The sequence below is a fragment of the Phoca vitulina genome, unplaced genomic scaffold, assembly GCF_004348235.1.
Source record: "Phoca vitulina isolate PV1807 unplaced genomic scaffold, GSC_HSeal_1.0 scaffold4, whole genome shotgun sequence".
Lineage (NCBI taxonomy): Eukaryota > Metazoa > Chordata > Mammalia > Carnivora > Phocidae > Phoca > Phoca vitulina.
In genome coordinates, this window is record NW_022589707.1 from 80,390,079 (window position 1) to 80,411,666 (window position 21,588).

The 21,588-nt window shown below is 45.9% G+C and overlaps 1 long non-coding RNA gene across 4 annotated transcripts in view; it reads left to right on the plus strand.

Moving 5' to 3' along the window:
* Positions 1-18,360, plus strand: part of LOC116631129 — a 31,447-nt gene extending 13,087 nt beyond the window's left edge. For all 4 annotated transcript variants that reach the window (XR_004299090.1, XR_004299088.1, XR_004299089.1 and 1 more), the window contains 3 exons: positions 7,182-7,384; positions 8,299-8,444; positions 17,402-18,360. This is a non-coding gene — a long non-coding RNA (uncharacterized LOC116631129). The remainder of the gene's footprint in view (positions 1-7,181; positions 7,385-8,298; positions 8,445-17,401) is intronic.
* Positions 18,361-21,588: the final 3,228 nt, after the last annotated feature.

A 21,588-nucleotide genomic window follows, 5' to 3' on the forward strand; every position in this document is an offset into this window, starting at 1 on the left:
TCTCAAACCCCTTGAGCTCCTTGTTTCAGATTTACCAGTGCGGCCATTATGTTAGCTGAGGTGCAATTTTGTTTCCCTTTCTCCAGTTCAGGCTGTCTCCCAGAAGGGGTTTGATCACTTCACAAACTCACAGATAAGTTACTGCAAGTAAGAGCTGGTGATAGGCATTCTTTTCCTCAACCACAAAACATGTATGCCTCCCTTCATGAAAAGCTGTAATGGGAATTAGAAAGGACTAGTTTGTTTAGATTCTTTGCGGAGTGAATCATCACTGCCCCATTGATATGCTTTATAATTGCACTGATGTGTTCTCAGGAAAACTGTGGCATCAACCCTAAGTTCTAATTACTACGCCAAGAAACGCCATGGCCGGCCCTATCTCCCCTGAAGCCAGCAGCTTTCCATGGCACGATGCCCCTGGGCTTCGTGGCCGCGCTACTTCTCTGGTGAGGAGGGCATTATAGGCAAATGCACAACTCGTTCTAGCCAGGACTGCTGGGGGTGAGCTTGTCTCTGGCCTTCTCTGCTGGCATGCCGGGCTGAGCCACACGTGAGCCTCAATCCCTTCTTCATCTCTCAAGTTAGACCTGTGCATCCTGCTCTCTCCGCGGCCCGCTCCCTGGCCTGTTTGGCCCTCTTGGTGTTTATTCTATGGAGCAGGGAGAGAAGAGAATCCTCTTCCACTTACAGACCTCAGGGAAGTCCCCTTGATTGTCCTCAATCCCTCTCCCCTTTCACCGAAAGTCCTTCCTGCAGGGTGATGGAGGGGAGGTCTTGAGCACCACTGAGGGTTGAGCGTAAGATCAATGATCACCATCACCATGATAATGACATAGGGTGACCTGCCTCCATTCTCTGCTGTCAGAGCTTTTCCCCTGCTGCTTAGCCGTGCCGACTCCAGGGGCCAGCCCAGATGCAATCGCAGGCTACCAAACCCCACCAACTGACACCTTCTCCAGAGAACCCTATCATGGCGGGAGTGTGGGGATGGGGACCAAGGCCCTACATCAGCAGGTCTTTGCTCTCTGGTTTTGCCAAGAAATTATTAAAACATAATACATGCAGGGTGCCTGGGTGGCTCATTCGGTTGAGTGGCTGTCTTCGGCTCAGGTCATGATCCCAGGATCCTGGGATCGAGCCCCGCGTTGGGCTCCCTGCTCAGCGGGAAGTCTGCTTCTCCCTCTCCCTCTGCCTGCCGCTCCCCCTGCTTGTGCTCTCTCTGTCAAATAAAATCTTAAAAAAAATAATACACACAATAACTGTAGACTAACCTGCTGCTATCAGCAGGGAATCGGGGGTTTGGTGCCACTCTGGGAGCCAGACCAGGGACTTGAAAATAGATTTTACTATGGAATGACCCTATCATGGATCTGAGCAGTCCCTTTCCCAGAGGCTACCCTTTTAGATGAAGTCCATCAGGGGTCCCCTCAATTTGAGAAAGACACACTCTTTTCCCTTCTGCCTCGTCAGTGCCCTTTGGTCTCTCCCTGTTCTCTTATCCAATATCACAGAAGCCAAAGAACTAATTTGGCTGCAACACAACCCTCCTCAGAGTGCTGGAGAGGGAGAGAAACCAAATGTGAGCACAGCCCAAACCGTCTTTAGTGGGCAAGGCTCATTCGTAAATAATTTTAGTCTTGTTACCCGTTCACTAATCATATAGCCTTCCCGATGGGTATTGGCAACATGTCAGATGGAGCTCACTCAAGAAAAGACGCCACAGTTTCCAAACCCTGTTCTGGCTTCTCGAGAATCTGTGAATTGGGGAAACCAGCTCTACTAAAGGAACTATAGACCCATTTTTTTTTTTTTTTCTCCTTTTGAGGGCAGGGGTGGGGAGTGGTAGAGCAGAACAACATCTATACATTTATGCATTCAGGAAGCATTTGCTGAGCTTTCCTCTGTGGCAGGCGCCACCGGAGGAGTGGGAAAGAGAAATCCTGGACGCGTGATGTGTCCCCATTTTGCAAAGGCATTTCTCAGAGTTGCTAATGACACCTGCAGGGGGCTGAATGGTGGCCCCCAAAGATACTAGACGCTAATCCCCGAAACCTGTGCATGTACTACCTATGGTAGTATGTGGTCAAGTCTTGCAGATGTGATTGGGTGAAGCAGGTTGGGTTGGAGAGATTATCCTGGATTATCCAGCTGGGTCCTAAATGCCATCACCTATATCCTTTTAAGAGGGAGGCAGAGGGAGATTTTACAAGGACACAAAAAAGGGAGAAGGTGATGTAATGATGGAACAGATAAAGATTTGAAGGTGCTGGCCTTGAAGATCGGGGTGATGCAGCCCCAAGCCAGGGAACAACAGCAGCCCCCATAAGCTAGAAGAGGCAAGATTGTCTCCTAGAGCCTCCAGAGGGGGCGCTGCCCTCTTGACACCTCGATTTTGGACTTCTGGCCTCCGGAATTATGAGAGAATAAACTGTTTTAAGCCCCCCAAATTGTGGTAATTTGTTACAACAGCCCCAGGAAACTAATAAAACATCCTCGCATATAAAATGGGGACAAGGGTCTAGAGGACAATTTTCAGGCAGGTGGAATCACAGGTATCCGACCAAGTCTGTTTATTCATTCCCTCGGCAAATATTTATTGAGTGAGTACGGTGTTCCAGGCATAGGAGATAGAGAATAAGGCTGATGATGTCCCCACTGACACCGGGGTGGAGGGAGGGAGCAGGTAATAAAGAGGTAAATGAGAAATACAAACCAGGTACCTTTAGTTATTGGTTTAAGTGCTTTAAAGAAAACAAAACAAGGTAATGTGGAAGTAGGGAGGGAATTATTTTAGATTGGGCAGTAGGAGGGCCTTTCTGATGAGGTAATCTTAGAGCTGAGCCCTGAATATCAAGAAGGAGTTACCATCTGGACAAAGCTTTCCCATTGGCAAGAGTTGTAAGTGCAAAGGCCCCGAGATAGGGATGAGCTTAATGTGCTTGAGCTTAATTGTGCACAGAAAGACCAGATTCCTCCAAGTCAATGTGGAGAGCCACCTCTCACAGAGGGCTGCAAGGTTCTGTTGGAGGCCCTGTCCTGTGCAGTTTTCTTTGTTTATAATTAAATTGGAAGTAAACATATGAGTCATATAAATCAACTGTGGGTAACATAAAGCTAGTAGGACTTATATTTAGTTAGATGTCAGGGATTGGGTTTTAAAATACCTTGGCAGGTGTGAACAAAACTCTAAAGATAAAATTTGACAGGGACAAAATGTAAAATTATTTGCCTAAATCAGTACTTGTATGAAGGCTCTAAAACTCAATATCAGCAAACAACCTGATGGTGAAACACTTCACGACTTTTTTACAGCATGGGGTACAGCTCAAGAGAGGAGGCAGCCACGGGTCTGTTCCTGGAGTATTGAGTGGGCACGCCATTTTACGGGGCCACAGAAACAATTCATTCATTCATTCATTCATTTATTCATTCAATGAACAAATGTTCAGTGGACACCTTCTATGTACCTGGCACTGGCTAGGCTGTGGGGAGACAACACTGAAGAGGAGAAAGCACTTGCTGACCTCAGAGTGCTTCTAGGGAGAAGACAGACACTCTAGGTTTAATTTTGTAACTGTGATCTTTCTTCATTAAATTTTTTTCAGATTATAAACTGTGGTAATAAAAGAGCAAAATCAAACATCACAGAAATATATAATATAGATGGGCGCCTGGGTGGCTCAGTTGGTTGGGCGACTGCCTTCGGCTCAGGTCATGATCCTGGAGTCCTGGGATCGAGTCCCGCATCGGGCTCCCTGCTTGGCGGGGAGTCTGCTTCTCCCTCTGACCCTCCTCCCTCTCATGCTCTCTGTCTCTCATTCTCTCTCTCTCTCAAATAAATAAATAAAATCTTTAAAAAAAAAAAGAAATATATAATATAGAAAAGAAAAATCCCCTGTTAACTCATCTTGCTTCCCCAGAGATAGCCACCGTCAATAGGTTTGTGCATTTTCTTCAACTTTTAAAAATACAGCTGTCTTATATTTTAAAAACATAAAAATGGAACCATAGTCTTTTTAATTTTTTTTAGCTTGATGTATCTTAGACATCCTTCCACATGAATACAAAGAGATCTACCCTGTTCTTTTAAACGGCTGAGTCATACTCCATTTTATGAATGTACCACAGTTTAGTGTCTTATTGATATGTGTACTGTTTCTACTTTTCACTATTATAAACAATGATACCACAGAACTTGTTCAGCATGACCTTTCCAATGAACTGGTGGGAGTATTTCTTTCTAAAGGATACATTCCTGGAGGTGGAAATGTTGGGGCAAAGGGTCTGAAACATTTAAATGACAGCTGGTGCCATACTTCCTACCATTCAGGTGGAGTCAAATTGGAGTGCATGTTTTCTTGCAGCCTCAACACAGGATTTTATCAATAATCATAATCTTTGCCTGTCTGACAGGCGGGAGACAATCCTATATTGTTTGCACGAACAATGTTCGGCCTACAACCGAGGTAACGGGTATGCAGGGATGTGCAGGTCACCTGTGCATGTCAGAGAGGCCACAACTGCTGAGGCCTGAAATTAACCAGGCGGGGTGTGGTAGTAGGTGGGCAGCTCACACCGCAAGTGCAAAGGCCCTGTGGTGAGAGCGTGCCTGGCCTGTCAATAGGACTGGAAGGGTTCCCAGGGGAGCAAAGAGCAGGGAGCAAGGGGAAGAGTGAAGAGGAGGCAAGGGCTAAACCTTGCAGGGCCTTGGGGTTCATCTTATGGGTTTTGGTTTTTATGCCAAGAGAAATGGAAGCCAATTGAAAGTTTTGAACAATCTGACATGATCGGACTGGCATTTTGAATAGATTCCCCTGGCTGCTGTGTGGAGAACAGATTAGGAAGAGGAGAGACTGGACATGAAGAGAATATGAGGTAGCTTTTGGCTTCCAGGTGGGAGTGGTGGTAGTCTGCCCTGGGGCGGAACCTGGACTAGGGTGGAGGCCCAATGGGTGTACCCTGGAGAGAGTGGGTTGACTTAGGAGAGACTTAGACCGGATAGGGCTTGATAGGAATTGATGGGAACTGAGGCTTGGCTGGGCTTGGGTAGGGAGCGTGGCATCCTGGAAGACACTCAGGCGTGTTGGACAGACTGACTGGGAGTTGTCATTAGGATGGTGTGAAAATAGCAGGCGAGGATTAGCCAGAAACGTGAAGATCGGGAGGAGACAGAGGCTTGGCAGAGCAGTCTCTCTGCTGAGTTTCCCCTATGCCCACAGCTCCACCCGATGCACGCTGGCCCTGGGATTCCGCCACACTGGCCACAGGTGGACTGGGAGAGTGCCGGAGCCCCGGCTGTGATGCGGTCTGGTGTGAAGCCCGTCCTTGACGGGACGGTGCCAGATGGAGCTGACAACCTCCTTCGGGGAGTGACAACATCTGGAACTAGGGACATGAGAAGGGTCACACGAGGAGAGGGCAGAAAGTGGGAGTCGTCAGCAAGGAAGAAGGAGTGAAGAGCGGAGCTGGGGCAGAAGGAGCGGAAGGACTGCAGAGCATGGGAGAGGACTGACGGGTCCCCCCTGCACGTGGCTAGGGGACAGAGCCAGGCTTGCTTGCCCAGCTGTGAGGCTGATTCGGGGGGGAGGGGACCCAGAACAAGGCAGTGACCTTCTCGAAGGCTCTGTTCTGTCTCCTCAACCATGAAACAGATGCCACAATATCTTTTTCTTCAGCTCATGAGGATTAGAGAGGCACACGAGAGAGTCAAAGAAATTATTTGCAACACGTAAGACTACTAGAGAACCAGTATCTAGAATCAAACTGGGAAAAATCTACAAATCAATAAGAAAAAAACCCAGCCAACCCCATGGACAAACAAGCAAAAGACTTGAACAAGCACTTACCGAAAGAGGATAGAGCATAGCTCAAAAATATATGGAAATAAGATCAACCTCATTAATGAGGGGGATACAGTGAGGTTCCATACGCAACAACACAGATGAATCCTATAAACGCAGTGTTGAGTGAAAGTAGCGAGATCGAGATGAATGTATGAAGTAGGAGTCAATGTATTTAAAGTTTTAAACTACCATTAAAACTATAATTAAATACTACACATGCATATCAGATTGGCAAAATTTGAAAAATCTATTAATACCAAGTGTTGATGAAGAGCATGTGGAGAACCAGAAATCTCAATGCTGCTGGTGGGAATGTGATGAGTATAAGCATTTTGGAAAACACTTTAGCATTATCTAGTAACCTGAAGGCAGGCACATTGCACAACCCAGTAATTCTATTCTTGGATATACACCTCTAAGAAGAACTTCTCATGTACACTGGAATGCATATACAAGCTTGTCTGTAACTTTGTTCATCGTCTCATGCTAGAAACAACACAAAGATCCATCAACTGTAGAGTGAATACATAGATTGTGATACATTCACATGATGGAGTACTATACAGCACCAAAAAATGAATGAACTATGCTGTGGGGAACAACATGAATGAGTTTTACAAACACAATATTGTACAAAAGAAATAATACGTACTATACAATTTTACTTTAAAAATTGGTAACACTAAACTCTATATAATGGAGTTTATGTTGTAGAGCATATATTGTTGAGCAAACTATCAAGAAAAGTAAGGAAGCGATGATCACAAAAGTTGGAAGGCTGGTTGCTTCTGGGGAGGGGAGGGTTCTGGGATAGACAGGGATACTTGGGGCAGAGGGGGTCCTGCAGTGCTTGAAGGTATTCTATTTCTTGACCGAGGAGGTCGTTATCCTAGTGTTTGCTTTGTGATTGTTCATTATACTGTACATTTGTTTTGAACACTTTAATCTAAGAGTATTTTATTTCACAATTTAAACAGGTTTAAAAAAAAAAGATAGCTAACACTTGTAAAATGCTTGGCACAGCGCCTGGCCCATATTAAGAGCTCAACAGATGGCAATTTTATTTACTGTTATAACCCAGTTGTTAGAGCCGCGCTGTATCCTAAGCAACCTTCCAGCTCCCGGATTGAGCGCGAGTCTCCATGAAGCCTGGCTTTGAGGTGGAGATTCTGGACTCCTCTATTTCCCAGGGTGGCCTCCAAATAAATCTCGTCGCTTAAGACAGCACTTCTCACTTGATATGTGGTGGTTTACTGCATTGTCTCAAACTCTACCAAAGTGTGCTGCCAAATTTTGGCAAGATGTAAAACTTTTTTTTTTTAATGTCTCTGTTGCTAGGCAATTCCAGAAATTGAGATTGCTGAACTGAGCACCACGTCATGTGCATACAGCCAGAGTCCAGCCTGCTGCTGGTCAGAGGTCAGGGGTCAAAGGTGGACCCTGACCTCAAGCTGGTGCCAAAGACATGAGGACACGTGAGAACTTGACCTGCTGAGAATCCATCAGGGAAGAAGAGCCACACCCAAACAGTGCTGATTCAGGTGAATCCCAAGATAACTGAGGATGCCATTTAAACCCTTCAAGGGTGTAGCCCCCAAATCCACAGGAAGGTTGACAGTCCCTGATTTAAAGGAATCTGAGAATATCTCTGCTCCTTGCACGCCTAATAATGGAATCCCCATGCCATGTTTATGGGAGGGGTCATTGTATCTAATAGCGAATTATATTAACAGCTAATAATTATGGGGTGCTAATCATATGCCGGGCATGGTGCTAACATTTCAGCAATTCAGTAACTTGCTGCAGGTCACACAGCCACTAAGGGCTGGAGCCAGGAAGAAGGATCATTCTCATTCTCTGGTTCTAGAAGGAAGGCAGAGCCCAATGTTTAGAAGTCACGTGGCGGGGGGGCAGGTTTTGGTACCGAGAAGCAAAAAATGTCCTAATAGTGAAATGGGGAATTTTAGGGCACAAGAAATTCTCTCTCTCTAAGCAGAGGCAGCAAACGTTTCAATTTTAGTATATGTGCTGCCGAAGCGAGCGCGAGGCAGCAAATGTCTCAGAAGAGATTCCTGCATTGGATGGCAGGTTGGACCAAATGCCTTTCAAGGTCCTTTCAAAGAAGCCATAATTGTTAAGTCTGAGTCTTGGTAGAGCTTCACATAAGGGGCTGTGCTATACGCTTATTTTCATTTAAAATAGGAACCTCCAAAGTTCAGTGCATACCCGGATGTGTGAGCTATTTGAGTTCACTTTCATGTGGATGTTCATGAACTTCCTCAGAACTGGTGAGGCACGGGAAAATGATGTTCCCTATAAGGCTGTTTTCTTTTAGTCTTTTAGCTGACAGTAGTTGTGAAGAGGCTTTCTGCCCGGCAACGAAGTAGCTTTCTTAGCTTTGGAAGAGAAAGAATTTGCATTCTACACTCTCCCACACTTATTTCTTTAATTTCAGACCAGAGGTGCTGATCTTTTCGCACGGACTCTCCGGCCACCCCTCCTGTGATCAGCGTGTGTCGTGTGAGGACAACGTGTGTGGCATTAACAGTGGCATCGGGGAGCATCAGGGGTGTTTAGAATCTACCCTTTAGAACTGAAATGGTATGTCTGGCTTTGTTTCCAGGGTTACAGAAACTTCTTTGGTCTATTTCCATGACTGCGTCCAGTGGAAGTGCATTACTTTCTGCTTTTCAGACTGCGCTACCTCCCTCCAGGATAATGGAGGCATACAGTGGCATCTCTAGTTGGGAGTTGGCTTGGGTCGAGCCTTTGCATTACCTGGCAAAACCGGCTTTATTTTCTAAAGCAGTTTTAGGGTCATAGAAAATTTAGTTGTAGAAAGTACAGCGTTTCCAGCTACCCCTTGTCCCCACAAATGCACAGCCTGTCCCTCTGCCAACATCCCGGACCAGAGTGGTACATTTGTTATAATCCAGGAACCTACGCTGACGCCTTATTATCATCCAAAGTCCATAGTTTACACTGTGGCTCACTCTTGCTGGTGTGCATTCTCTGGGTTTGGAGGAAGATATAATGAAATGTATCCACCATACATTTCATTCGCCTAAAAATCCTCTGTGCTCCGCCTATTTATCCCTCCCTCTCCCCAACCCTGGTGACCACAAATCTTTTTACTGTCTCTGTGGTTTTGTCTTTTCCACAATGTCACAGAGTTGGGATCCTATGGTATGTAGCCTTTTCTGATTGACTTCTTTAAATACACCTTACTAAAGTAATAAGCATCTAGGGTTCCTCCATGTCCTTTTGTATCTTAATAACTCATTTCTTTTTAGCGCTGAATAATCCTCCATTGTCAGGACGTACCACAGTTTCTTATTTATCCATTCATCTACTAAAGGACATTTTGGTTGCTTCCAAGTTTTGGCAATTGTGAATAAAGCTGTTATAAGCATCCATGTGCAGGTTTCTGTAGAGATGAGTTTTTAATTCACTTGGGGAAACACCAAGGAGCATGATTGCTGGATATATGGAGAGAGTGTATTTCATTTTGTAAGCAAGTGCCATCCTGTCTTCCAGGGTGGCTGTACCATTTTGCTTTCCCATCAGCAATGAATGAGAGTTGCTGTTTCTCCATATCCTCACCAGGATCCATGTTCTGGATTTTGGTGATTCTAATAGGTATGCAGTCGTTTCTCATTTTTGTTTTAATTTGCAATTCCCTCATGACAGAGATGTTGAGAATCTTTGTGCTTATTTGCCATCTGTATAACTTCTTCGGTGAGAGGTCTATTCCTATCTTTTGCCCATTTGAAAAATCGGGTTGTTTGATTTCTTATTGTTGAATTTTAGGAGATCTTTGTATATTTTGGTTAACAGTCTTTTATTGGATATGTCTTTCGCAAGTATTTTCTCCCAGTCTGTGGCTTATCTGCTCATGCTCTTGAATGTACACTATTTTAACAGTGCTCTGCTAGATGTTGTATGAGCATATAAAATATATTTAAGACAGAATTTCATGCTTTTAAGTTGCTTATTGGGAAGTACCTATTTCCTGGATACAGAAGGATCCCCATTGCTTCTTTTATTGGCTAATAGTGAAACTCTCGTGGGGTTGGGAAACACTCCAGAAAATCAGTATATTTGGGAAACTTGCTTGGATATTATTATTATTATTATTATTATTATTATTATTATTTTAAAGATTTTATTTATTTATTTGACAGAGAGAGAGCACAAGTAGGCAGAGCGGCAGGCAGAGGGAGAGGGAGAAGCAGGCTTCCCGCCGAGCAGGGAGCCCGATGCGGGGCTCGATCCCAGGACCCTGGGACCATGACCTGAGCTGAAGGCAGACGCTTAACGACTGAGCCACCCAGGCGCCCCGCTTGGATATTATTTTATGTGCTGAGAGTTCCATGATAAATTATACCTTGGTGGCTTTATGTACAGAAGAGCTTGAGACTCTGACTTGTCTGGGCGGACGAAATGTTATTAGCATTGTAAGAAATGTCGGTGGCTGAGATTTGTATTCCCGCGCAGGCTCCTTTGACTGGTGTGACCTCACTGACGTCTCACGGTGACGTATCCAAGGCAGAAACATGGCCGTTGGGCCAAGGGAAAGAAATTTTATTCTATTTATACATACGGCCTTTTTAAAAATGTTGAATTATTTGAAAATACTTAACCGAAGAGGATCATTTCTGCTAGTACAGAGTCGCAGGTAGAACACCTCACACGACTTCACATTTGGAGTCGGCGTTTGCTTATTATGCTGAATTGCACAGTGTCAGCAAATGAACAGGACATGCTCTAACTTCAATCAGTATTATCCAGAACTCTTCAGTGTAGTCATTCATAGGCACACAAACCAACAGAACAAAACAGGGCCCGAAAACCCAGTGTGGACTGGATGTTGAGTGGGCTCAGTCTGGACGCACTGTAGCAGCATTAATTCACGGTGCCAACGACGCCATCTTGGAGCATAATGTTCAACTCTAAATCTTAAACGAAAAGGAGATTCCAACGTTTAGCAGACTTGTGGAACAAACACTAGGGAGACAGAGTAATTTGTTAAGGCAGACAACGAGCTGGACCCAATATCCAGGACAGATGCTCTTTAAAATTGGTCCAGTCCCAAAGAGGAAGAAAGAGTCCAAGTGTCCACATGTGCCATTCCTCGGAGAAAGCCAGAGACTGAGAGAGGGCAAGGTAAGGCAAGAAAGAGAGGGGATGGTTGTATCCCTGACCAGGAAGATATGCTGGGTCACCCAACTGCAAGCCCCTCTTCGTGGTCTGATACAAGTCTTCTTCAAAATTGACCAAGCTGCGAGGTTCCCAAAGGCAAAGATTAAAAACAGGAGCTGCAGAACATTAATGAGGACATGTGGTGTCTGCAGCTGGGGCTCAGTGTGGTGCAAAGATCGTGGGTGTGGAATCTCCGCAGGCATGGCTCCCAGTCTCAGCTGTGTCCTTGTTAGTTACATGACCTTGGGCAACTTACTTAAATCTCTGGGCCTTTATTTCACCATTTGCAAAGCCAGAATAATAATTTCTTCCATTCAATACCATCGCAGGGATGAAGAATAATTTACATCAAATACCTGGCTCATAGTAGGGGCTCAATAAATGTTAGGTGATTTAAAAAAATCATCCAGGCCTTATTCCATGTGTTTAATGAGTTCACTGTAAGGAAAGCCCAGATGCACTTTAAATACACTTCTGCTTGTATTGCTTCCTTTGGAAATGAAATGCTAATGTATTACCTCCTTAAGAGTTTGGTAAGTAATAGAGCTACTAAGATGCTTTTGGTTGCAAGCAGCAAAACCCTCAATTTAAATAAGCTTTAAAAATAAAGCAATTGTATTTGTTCATGTAACTGCAATGTCCCATGATAAATGTCAGATTCAGGAGAAGTTTGATCCAGCAGCTCCATTATATAGTGAAAGATCTGGTTTCTTTTGTTTCTGCTCTGCTGCCATGGTATCAGCTTTATTCCAAGTCTGCCTTCCTTTGTAGCTATAAGATGTTTGTCAGCAGAAGTCTAGGTCCATCTATTAGAATTGAGTTTACTCTATGTGATGGAAAATCCACTATTACAGTGGTTATAACAAGATAGATGTATATTTCTCCCCCATGTAAGAGAACTCCAGAGGCAGGCAATCCAGGGCTGGAATGGTGGCTTCATCATGTCATGGGCCCAGATGTCTAACTTGAAATTCCACATCTTAGGGCGTGGCTCCCTTTCTCAAGGTCACCTCAAGGTCCAGAATGAGTGCTGGAACTCTCACCATTACCTCTGAATTCTAGGCAAGAGGAAGTAACATGAGGAAGTCTTGCCCCTCACTTGTAAGGAGACTCACCGGAAGTACCACACAACCCTTTTGCTTATATTTCATTGGCTGGATCACAGTCACATAGGGCAGTGGCAAGACTGGGAAACAGAATCTTTTGCTGCACCCGTGTGCCTAGTCAGAAATTGAATTGTTCTTATAACCAAGAAGAAAGGGAGAATGGATATTTGAAGGCACCCACTCCTTATTCAACCCAGGTGGATATGGTTATTATTTGGGGTGGGGGTGGCTTCCATAAAAGGGAATAAATTTTTTTTCTTAGAAGACCCCAGGAAACATACCTCATATCTCACTGGCTCAAAGTGGGTCTTACACCCGCTTCCACAGCGCTCACTGCAGGGGAGCATGTGTGGGAGATGGTCAGTGCTGACTGGCTTGAGCACATTAGCGCCCTCTCCTGGAACTGAGGGTGTGGCGAGCTCCCCGCCCCCCTCCCCAACGACCTGGGGACCCTCAGGGACCCATTAGGAAAAAGGAAAGGGGGCAATGAATGTCATTACAAAGTTGTCCCCCCCTCAACACCCGCTCCCGGGTCCTCTTTTCACTACGCTAAACAATTCTAGGATTTCTAGCCTCTTGATAAAAGCTGTGAATTTCAGATTCCTCTTTATCTTTATGATCGTTTGTGAATCTTCTCCAATCTTTCCTCACTCACACAGGGCACAGTGATGAGCAGGTAAATCTCCAAGCCTCTCTAAACCTCAGTTTCCCCGTCTATAAAGTGATGAGGGTCATAGCATCCATCTTCAAAGATCAAATGAGAGGATGCATGTAGGCTTGGTGCACAGTGACCATTTTAAAAAGGTTCAATAATAAACATAATAATACATCCTGATTCTTGGATCCTATTCTCCTATGTTTTTCTCTATCATGCTTGTGTTTCTTTACCTGGAGCCTTAAAACTCTCTTTTTGCTCTACTCCAGCTTCTGTTTCCATAGATGCTTTTCTCTCCTTAGAAATTCTTCTCAGTAACATCCTTGTGTCTATTTCTGACCTCATCTCTAATTTGCCAAGGTAGCTTTCAGTGCCTGGAGGTATGACAATAAGAGAAAATGATTTGGGAGTGCAGAGAGGAGAACTGGAGCTGTGAGGAGCAGGTGGTGGGAAGCCCGCTATGGACCCCACCTGTGCCGCAACCTCACCCCTGCTTAACCAGATGTTGACTTCTTGTTCCCAGGCTGGGTTATTTGGAAAAGGAAGAAGAATGTGTTCTATTTGTTCATGTGGATTTACATAAGAAACACATTCTCCCTCTTCAGGCTATGGAGCTCATTTGTTGACAGACTGCTGAAGAGTTGAGCTCGTGGGTTTATTTAGTTTGGAAATTCAAAGGTCGAGGCTCTCTCTGCCTTGAGAAAGCCTCCACCAGGTGCATCTAAGATGGTTCGTCCTCACCCTCTTCCCTCCTTCCAGCCTTCCCTCCTTTTTTTGTCAAGGCCAGAGGGCTTGGGAGGATTCATACTCAAGTTTCCCACACAAAGAGCTGCTCACGAATTCCTGCCCTTGCCCACACTGGGGGAGACCGAAGTTTCCGAGTGCTGCTTGCTGCTCAGTCTTCATAATCAGGGAGGGATGACAGCTAGCGGCCATTGCCGGCCACTCTAAGCAGTTCGCACGTATAATAATAGCAATGGGAACAGCCGACTGTTAATATGGTGTTTACTATGTGCCACACATAGTTGAAATCATACGATTATATATTAATTTATGTTATTTCTCTTCGGAAGGAGTAGCTCCCAGCATCCTTATTCTATAGATGAAGACCTAGACTCAGAAAGGTTAAAAAACTTGCTCAGGGTCCTTCAGCTCGTGTCAGAGCCTGGATTCGAAGACAGTTGGGCTCTGTGGTCTTAACCAGGAGACTGCATTACCTCCCCATGAGGGGGCTTTAGTATTCTTAGCATACCCATTTTATAGATAAGGAGACTGAGGCACAGCCAGAAGGCCAGAGACGCCAGAGCCTGGGTCTTATCTGCTATGTCATGCTGCCGCCTCCAGGAATGTGTGGGAACATCTCCTGATCCTGCACTTCCCGTGGGAAGTAAGCTGAAGACATCACCAGGCTGGAGCAAGTAGTGGCAAGGCCAAGAACGCAGACCCCATCAGTCCTGGTATTGCTTCCGAGGCCCTTGTCATCAACAAATCGTGTCCCGGGCACCAGGGGCCCCACTGGCTTGTGCTTTTGCTGCTTCCTGATCTTCATTTTCACCAGGGCTATTAGTCAGGGTGTCCTGGGTCCCTCAGGGGACTTGGAAGCATCAGACACCACACTCCTAGTCCCACTGGTTAAATAAAGGAACTAGCAAGAGAAGGCATCATTTAAAATGTGCTTCTTTTGGGACGCCTGGGTGGCTCAGTTGCTAAGCGTCTGCCTTCGGCTCAGGTCATGATCCCAGGGTCCTGGGATCGAGCCCCGCATCGGGCTCTCTGCTCAGCAGGAAGCCTGCTTCTCCCTCTCCCACTCCCCCTGCTTGTATTCCCTCTCTCGTTGTCTCTCTCTCTCTGTCAATTAAATAAATAAATAAAATCTTTAAAAAAAAATAAAATGTGATTCGTTTATTTATCCCACAACTCGTTCCCTCAAGGACTTGTGACAGTACACAGAAATGCCTAACCTTCTAGGAAAGAACATCAATCAGGGCTGTGTGATGATGTGGCCGGATTCCCGGCCCATCCCATTCCCCTCCCCAGGGACCTGGATGGATCCCACCATCCTCCTGCCCCGGGGTTTCTTTATCTTTATGGATCGTTTGTGAATCGTTGAGATTGGCGATCACGTATCCCTGGTGGATTTGGGCAAACGTCAGTGACACTTCACGTAAAGCTCCTAGCACTGGCCTGGCCTACAGAAGGTGCTCAGTGGCTCAGTGGATGATAATGATGATGATGAATTTTTATTCCCAGGCAGAGAATGACGCGGTAGTGGCTTAACCAGGGGCAGCAATGGCTAATGCTCACCGAGCACTATTAGGGGCCAGGAGGGTGTTGAGCTCTCTGCATGGATCACCTCACTTAAGTCTCACTGCAACCATGTGAGATTGGTACTCCGATAGCCCTAATTTGCAGATGGGTAAACTGAGGCCCATAGAAAATGTTCAGAGCCCTCCCCAGGGTCGCAGAGCTCACGATCTCTAGCCAGGCTTCACACCTAGGCAGGCAGGCTCCAGGGCCCGTGCCACTGCCCCTCCCGCTCTGGAAAACTGGTTGGACTCAACATCCTTGTAACGGTCCTTGTCAGCGGAGCCTTTGACAGATCCTGGGCGGCAGTGAGTTCCAGAGAATGTCTACATCTTGAGAAGTTCCTGAGGAGCGGACATTCTGAGGGTTCGGTTAGTGCGGTGTGGTGTGGTTTCTCTGTCGGCCAAGATGGGATAGAAATAACAGATTATCGAAGGGCTTGAACTGAAGTGCTCATGACCTTGGCTCAGAAAAGGGGAGAGCAAACAGGGGAATAGGTCCAAGATCCACCTTAGGAAGGGATCTTCAGGGGCGCTCACTCAGTTGAGCATCTGACTCTCGGTTTCGGCTCAGGTTCTGATCTCAGGGTGGTGGGATTGAGCCCCACGTGGGGCTCTGCACTCAGTGGGGAGTCTGCTTCTCTCCCTCTGCCCCTGCCCCCATGCATGCGCTCGTTCCCTCTCTTTCTAAAATAAATAAATCTAAAAAAAAGAAAGGGATCTTCAGTCCACTTGAATGCACGGACATATGGATGATGAAGGGCCCAAAATTCTCTGTGTATCATGGCTGCAATAATTTTAGTCTGAAAAAGTGTCAAGGCAGTGAAGTTCCTGTTTTGGCTATTTCAAAAAAATGAATATATGGCACCCATAGGATACTCAATGCACATCCCTTTTATTGTGATTTTTGCCTAAAATATTGGCCCTCTAAACTATCTGGCAGGAAGCACTCCTAAAGCCCCCCTATCTCAACCACCATCACAGCAGAATGATCCAGAAAGGCCAAATATAGCATTTGTGCCATTTCTGCGCGGTAGACATTGTGTGATCATAATTGTAAAACAAGTAGGATCCTCAGTGGTCCAGCCTTCTGGGCTCATCCTCTTCTTGTGAACTGGAGTAATCGGCAGAGTTCCGTTCTGCCCTTCTGTGCGATCCGGGCTCGCCTCAGGATTTCCAGAGACTGTCTCTGAGGGCTGCTGGTCTCCTGCTCAGCCCACTGGGGCTTGAGCTTGTTTTCCCTGCCCATGTCACCCTCTGCTGTGCAAAGCCCCAATTCCCTTATCCTTTGTGCCTTAGCTTTGTGCATGGTCTAAGCAGAGGAACTGGGGCACAGCAGAGTAGAGGCAGTAGGAAAAAGCCAAATGTCCGGTCCCTTATCAGGATTACTGACCATGTTCCCTTAAGGCCCTGGCTTGGCATCACCTTCACGGGCTTGCACTTCCTCAGGAGCTGCTGTCTGCCCCGCTGACTTGTTCCTCCAACCCTCAAATGCCAGTTACTTCCTTACAGAACAGAGTTTAGCTCATTCTTCATTTTCCCCTTTACTTCCCAGGCCACTCCCAGAGCTTGATTTTCTCACCCCTAAAGTCTCATCAAGGCTCATATAGCATGTTTATTTTTTTTTTAAGATTTTATTTATTTATTTGAGAGAGAGAGAGAGCACAGAGGGAGAGTGAGAGGGAGAAGCAGACCCCCACCGAGCAGGAAGCCTGATGCGGGACTCGATCCCAGGACCCCGGGATCACGACCTGAGCTGAAGGCAGATGTTTAACCGACTGAGCCACCCAGCATCCCGGTGTCTATTTTTTTAAAAAAGTGACCCCAAACAGAAGATGGCCATATGATATGACTAACTAAGGGATGGAGGCACCGAAAACCAGGGGGAAGAGATGGCTGTCGGCTGGCATGGCCCCCCTGGGCTTTCAGGAGAGAAGGTGGAAGTGGGGCTGAATAAGAGGGGTGGGTGGGAACGGATGAGCAGGGAGTGAGGAGGGGGGCGTCACAGGGAGGAGAAACAGCCTGAGCACAGGTGCAGAGCTGCCGTGACCCTTGGCCCCTGGGATGGACAGGTGAGCAGGCTGGCGGGTAGAGCAGGGGTCCTCCCAAACGGGAAGGAGAAGCAGAAAGCCGAGGACTGTGGGTCCCCTGCCAATTGTTTTCTGGTAGCTTCTCTGAAGTGAGCGTGTTGATTGCGGTTCCCTGTGTATGAGACACTCAACAATGTAAACTGCTAGGATGCAGCTCTCTAATTAAGTCGATTTTCTTACAACATGTGTTTGTTTATTACAGAGAGCTGTGATAACACAAGGGAGTCGTGTCAACCTTGTCTCATGCACCAGCTGAACTCGGTGACACCAGCAACTTGGATCCCGACAGACGGGGTGTTACGACTGCACCGCCAGGGAGGCTGCCCAGGGCTGGACCGCGCTCCTCTCAAGGTGCTTTGTGTGCACTGTGGGGCAGCTTGACCTGAGCGAAGGCAGCAAACGCGCCTCGAGTCGGAACCCCAGCCGGAGTCAGTAACACAGTGGTTCTCAAACTTCAGCCTGTGCCTGAGTCACCTGCGAGACGTGTTAAAACATAGAGTCTTATAACCGCCTATCCCCGGAGACTCTGATTCAGTTGGTCTGGGGCAGGGATGGTGATTTTGCATGTCTAGCAAGTTCCTAAGTGCTCCTGGTTGGGAGATCACACTTTGAAAACGACAAGCCTACTCCAGAACCTTGACTTAGAAAGCTCTTCCTCTCCAGGTCTTCTGTGCCCTAAGGGACTTCAGAGCTGGGGAGAAAAGAGAATGGAAGCCAAAAGATGGAAACAACCCAAATATCCATCAACAGGTGAATGGACAGGCAGAAGGTGGTATATCCATACAGTGGAATACTATTCCACCAGGAAAAGGAACTCGATACTGACACACGTTACAACATGGATGAACCGGGAAGGCATTATGTGGAATGGAAGCAGCCAGCTGGGGCCTGCTGGGGCCACATGGTGCATGATTCCATGGATAGGAGATGCCCAGAAGAAGCAAATTCGTAGAGACCGAAAGTAAATTGGGGGTTGCCAGGAGGTAGGATGGAATGGGGAGCCACTGCCTATTGGGTTTCCATTTGGGATGATGCAAACATTCTGGAACTAGACAGAGGTGATGGGTGGACAACACTGTGAATGTACCTAATGCAATTGAACTGAACTCTTTAAAATGATTCACATGGTCAGTTTTATGTCATGTGTGTTTTACTGCAATAAAAAGTAAAAAGAGTGAATGGAATGTTGTTTTTTTTTTTAAGAATTTTTATTTATTTATTTGACAGAGGGAGAGAGAGCACAAGCAGGGGGAGGGAGAGGGAGAAGTAGGCTCCCCGCCGAGCAAGGAGCACGATATGGGGCTCGATCCCAGGACCCTGGGATCATGACCCGAGCCGAAGGCAGTTGCCCAACCAACCGAGCCATCCAGGTGCCCCTGGAATGCTCTTTTGATTCAAATTGTGGAGCCAGTTGTAAGGCTTCCAGGATAAAGTCTGGAAATGCAAAGGGCCTAAACCAGTGGTTCTCAGCCCTTATTCTGTGAAGAATCATCTGGGGAGTTTTTATAACACACCCTTGTCTTACTCAGGTCCACGTAAGACCAATTAAATCAGAATCTCTGGAGGTGAGGTCCAGGAACCAAAAATTTTAAAATTCACCTCCAGACTACTGTAATACACAAACAGGATTGAGAACACTGGCGGAAAATCTCAAGGGCCAAGAGGGCTGACAGCCCATGTGCACACCGACTTGGGCTTCATCCTAGACGATGCACATCCATATTCTCCTGAGGTGCCGTGCAAGTGGTCTGGAGAGCAGAGCGAGAAGGCTTTGGACTCAGTTTGGAAAATCATTCCCACTAGCAACTTGCGGTGTGATCTTGGGCAAACCAGATCACCTCTCTGAGATTTGTTTTTGCCTATGGAAAGCAAGAGTCTCTTTTCTCCTTTGTTTTTTGTTTTTTAGATTTTATTTATTTATTTGTCAGAGAGAGAGAAAGAGAGAGAGCGCACAAGCAGGGGGAGGGGAAGGCAGAGGGAGAAGCAGGCTCCCTGCTGAGCGGGGAGCCTGACACGGGGCTCGATCCCAGGACCCTGAGATCATGACCTCAGCTGAAGGTAGACGCTTAACCGACTGAGCCACCCAGGCGCCCCTCTTTTCTCCTTTGGAAAGAACACATTCCAGAGGGTTTCTGTGAGGCTTACATGAGACCGGCTGGTTTCCCGGTTATAACAAGTGTCGGACACTGCTTTTTATCTCCTTCTAGACCGGGAGGGAGACACCACGCCATATTTGCGAGAAAACTCTACCACCTCAGTGTCTTGTACTGTGAGTTCAATTTTCTCCCTCCACCTGAGGAGAGGGACATGTTTAGATTGAGGATTCGTGATAATGGCCTCTCGAATCCGTAATATGCAAGTAGAGGAGGAAATCCTTTCTGTGCTCACGTTCGGACTTTCTTTTGGGTCCCGAGCTTTATCATGATGTGAACATACTCTAGGCTAAAAACAGGTAAGTTCACACAAAAATTCCTAACAATAAATAAAATTGTTTGTATTTTTTTCATGTTTCTGTTCAGCCCCTATTCGTAGGTAATATAGGTGATATATTTTTATTCCACTATAATTATGGCATTGATACACTCTTAAATTGTGCTTTTTCTCACTCAGTGCTTTATCTTCTGCATTCGTCATGTTTCTATAGTTCTTTATTATTGACATTTTATAGGCTACATAGTATTTTGTTGAGTAGCCTCACTATGATTTACTTTTATATTCCTCTATTGTTAAAGCCTTTTGATTGCTTCTAAAGTTTCAATATTGCTTTTAAAGTTTTGATATTAGAAATTGTGCACAATGAAATTATTTCTGCATATAACTTTAACTTCCTTTGGCTTATTTACTCAAAATAAAATTCCCATAAATGTTTGGATCAAGGGGCCTGAACATTTTAAGGTTCTTGAATGCACCATTAAATTGCTTTGGTAAAGGACTCTATCAATTTAGGCTGCCAGCATGGGGGTGGGGGGTGGGGGGTGCATCATTTTCAACAATGTACCAGCACCGAATTTCATCATTTGAAAAAGGTTTTCAAATTGTACATCTATAATCTAATTTAATAGAAGCTAATAAGTCACTGGGTCTGACTTTTGGGCATGCATAACCTTTCTTCTCCATCCCTTTTCTGGTGGCATCCCAACTCTCCTGTAAACTCCTGGAGGGCAGTTTACAAACCTCACACATCGTAGAAATCAACGATTACTTTTTAAAGCGATGAAGGATTCAGGCAATCCTCTTCCTGATAATTCTTTGGTTTTCTAATAGCAGTCTTCTTTTTAAAAAATAAAGTAAATTACACTTTATTTCTGTTATGTTGGTAGCCTCAGAGAGCTGTTTGCTGGGAAAAAAATGTATGAAGATTTTTACTCGGTGGGAAGCAGACTTCCCCACCACCAAAGGAAGGCGGCTACAGCTGTGCTCTTTCCTCCAGCCCCTTTCTGTATCTCCCATCTCCCAACACCCGAAGAGCTGGCTCCAGGCGAAGCCAGGGAAGGCTCTTTGCAGGGTGTATGGGAGAAAAATGAACACAGACAGGCCCCTCCTAACCTATGGAACTCAGTTTTGGCTCCTGCAAGCAGGAGAAGGTTGGCCCATGCCCAGATGTCCTTGTATTTGGTCCCATCGACTAGGACAGATCTTGGGGATGAAAACTGCTGTGAGTCCAGTAATGTTTTTTAAGTGACTACGTATGTATTCTATTGATTACAATAGGGTCCATATAAAGTTCAAAAATAGTAGTAAAAATATGCAGAAGACCAACTTATGCAGCCACGCACACAATGTTTGGTGTACATTTGCATTCTCAAGCTCTTTAGGTGTCCTTCTTTGCCCATGCTGCTCTGAGAATAAGCCAATATCTCAATATTATAACAGAGAGTTGCTTACTGAGTTCAGGTGACTTGTAACCAGTAATTGACTAGTATTTAATACTCTAAGCTACACCCGCCCCCCAGGCCTAGGAACTCCTCCTTACTTTTTAATATTTATTTATTTGAGAGAGAGAGAGTGCAAGTGCATGTGCGGGCAGGGGGAGGGGCAGAGGGAGAGAGAACCCCAAGCAGACTCCCCACTGAGTGCAGAGCCCATTGTGGGGCTCGATCCCATGACCCTGAGACCATGACCTGAGCTGAAATCAAGAGTTGGATGCTTAACTGACTGAGCCACCCAGGCTCTCCCTCCTTACTTTTTAACTATGGCTAATTTTAAAAGGTCCATTCCCTGCCTGTCCACCTTCTTCTCATCGGTGACAGCAACAAACAATTAATGGCATTTCTTAAATGTCTCGTTGCCTGAAATAACATCTTCTTCCAATTAAAAAGTACGAAAGGCTGCACCTCTCCTCTGCTCTCTTCATTAGCCCTAGCATCTTCACCTCTCCCTTCAGTTTTG